Here is a 2,771-nt window from a genome sequence, read left to right as displayed (position 1 = left end):
AATCAGAACCTTCACAGTGCCTTCTGCACAAAATCCTTCGAATCTCGACTCTCAGCCGTTGGATCTCCTCCAAACTTGTATATATTCTAGAAAACTCATGGATCGTCACATCCAACGGCTAGGATTCAAAACCATAGTCGGTGAGGCTCTGATCGAAGTAGATATTTTCGACGGATTTTTCAGAAAATTCAACCGACAATTCACGATGATTCTGGAGCTCCCAATGTTGGTTTAAGTTTCCCCTATAAATTCTGTAGTTGGGGCAATCATTTGGAACAAGAATCGAGAAAGATTTTGGGTCAATGTCGGTTTAAGTTTCCCCTATAAATTCTGTGTTTAGATTTTGGGTCTCCTACTCTCAGGTTTCTTCCAAATTCGAGAGCAATTCTCCACCATTTCCTTTCAAACTTGTTCCTATAGCTTCTAAACAGCATTACCCACAAGTTCTATGAAGGAATAGAGTCTTGAAAGTGCCTAGAAACCATTCCCCCCCATCCAATCTGCCATTAAAAAGCTTAAAGGAAAACTCAAAATTCCAATCCAAGGATATACAAGTATTCTTCAAGCAAGGACAACCCTTATAGGTTTCTGCACCTCCAAGGAATGTTTCCATAGAAGACTGCGAAGAGAAATAACCTAAGGAACGTTCTCAATTGAAGAAAATCCGTTTCGAGCTCAAATTGGAGGTAAGTGTCGAATTCCTATCTACGTCCACTTTTCCTTCAAATTAAGGATTCCTTTAGCTTCAGAAAAAGAAGATGAGTAACTTTGATGAAGGAATAAAGAGCTGAAACGTCAAAGAACAAGATACCCAAGAGGTTGTAAATGGGAGGCATCAGGTAACTTGCAGACCGAGAGTGATTTCTCAAAATTAAGGTCCCACACTCAAAGTAATTCCTTCAAACTAATTCCTTTAGCTTAAGGGAACAATAAGGAAGAGGTTTCGTGAAGAAATCAAGCCTCAAAATCCCCTAGAATCGGCTACCCAATAAGAAACCCTTTGTTTTTACTCCGGCGAGAAATCATAATTTGGACACACTTTGGAAGCAAATATCTTAGGCTACAATCCGATGAGAAGGTATGAAATCAATCCCTAGCTCTTCCTTGTAACACCTTCTTTAAGTTTTATGAAGGAATCGAGGGGAGAGACAGTGTGATAGGAGCTGGGGAGGGTGAGTTTCAGACGGCGGCGCGAACGGTCGCACGCGTCTTCTTCCTGTCAACCCAAAATTCGACCTTCCCTTGGTTTTTCTCAATTTTAACCCCCTTCCAGACCGATTCTCATGAAAAAATCTATGGTTCAAGAAAGTAGACATAATAAGGAGTCTGTGAAAGGAAAGTTGAGGTAATTCGGGTATCAGAAGCACAAGAACAAAGGACCCGAATGTTGACAACGAGGTAAGTAGCCACCTTGGACTTTTTGTTAAGAAATACTTGCAGGAATCGTTTGGATTTCCATATGAACCCTAAACCAAGTACAAACTAGGGTTAGATGAAAGAAAAACTCAAAGAACCGCGAGTTAAGACCCTAAACCGATCAAATTGCTCTGTAATTAGGTAACATTAGAATAACCCACTAGATGAACTCTGCTGCCTATGAAATTTTAATTCTGAGCATATGATAGCACTTTGAGGTTATATATGAAGTTTGGTAGTCATTGGATAAGGATAAGTGGGTAAACCAAGAAATGGTGCAAAATGACCATAATGCCCCTAAGGAGATCTACCTACAGTTCATGACCTAGATGACCTCCAAAGGCTATGAACCCTGAAGTAGATCCTATTTTATGATGTTTGATGATTTGGTAAAGTTGAAAGGCATTGGAACACGTTAAGTAGCAAAACCAAGAATTAAGGGTGAAATGACCAAAATGTCCCTAGGACTTCTTATGAGATTTCAAGGTCTATACGTGCTCCAGATGATTTGCTACTTTTTATAAGGTCGATTATGAAGGACATGAAGATAAGCTTGAGGTTTCAAGTTGCTTGGAGTAAGTTTGGAACCTAAACCAAGTTAGGATTCAAGAAACACCTAAAGGAAACACCAAAAGACTTCAAACTCTTCATGAACCCTTTAAAGAACTCCCTAAGAATCTATGACCTTCTCGAACAACTTACACTAAGATGGGTTCATATGGTTACAAATACAAGTTACAACTTATGTCTCAAGGAATTAAGGACCTTAGAAACTTACAAGATTAAGAACCAAGAACAACAACACACAAGCTTTACAACTACCCAAGTAAGAAGAATGCTAGGTACCACTTAAGGACGAGGGATCAAGGTCCCCAAACTCAGAAACAGAAACTCAAGAATGCTAGGTAATACTCTAATCATGTCTAAAGTGACCCATGACCTCCCACCAAGCGGTGCCCAAGAATTCCTCTTCTAGGTGGGATGCTTTGCACCATGTTTCTTTTGCAGGATGTCATGCCTCAAGTTTCCCTCACCTATTAGAGATGCCCTGCAGACTTGAAGGATGCCATGTTCAAGTATGCACTGAGCTGGTCTATCAAGGGGAGTAGTCTAAGATGACGGAAGAACAAGAAGAGAGTAAGTTACCTTAGCCACGAATCAAGAACCTCCTAAGACCTCCCACGGTACAGCATGCTCATGACTTAGACTATGCTGATTGGAACGCATGATGCCTTGAGTGTAGGTAAGTAGACTGTATTATAGGGCAAGCCCTTGATGCAGTATTAGGACTACATCACTTGGAACGTAAGAAGCCTTGGATGTAGGTTTTCAAACTATTTCACTTGGAACGCATG

This window comes from Cucurbita moschata, unplaced genomic scaffold (assembly GCF_002738365.1).
Source record: "Cucurbita moschata cultivar Rifu unplaced genomic scaffold, Cmos_1.0 Cmo_Scf00065, whole genome shotgun sequence".
NCBI lineage: Eukaryota > Viridiplantae > Streptophyta > Magnoliopsida > Cucurbitales > Cucurbitaceae > Cucurbita > Cucurbita moschata.
The sequence above is the reverse complement of the archived record's forward strand: the minus strand, read 5'-3'. Positions refer to the sequence as shown.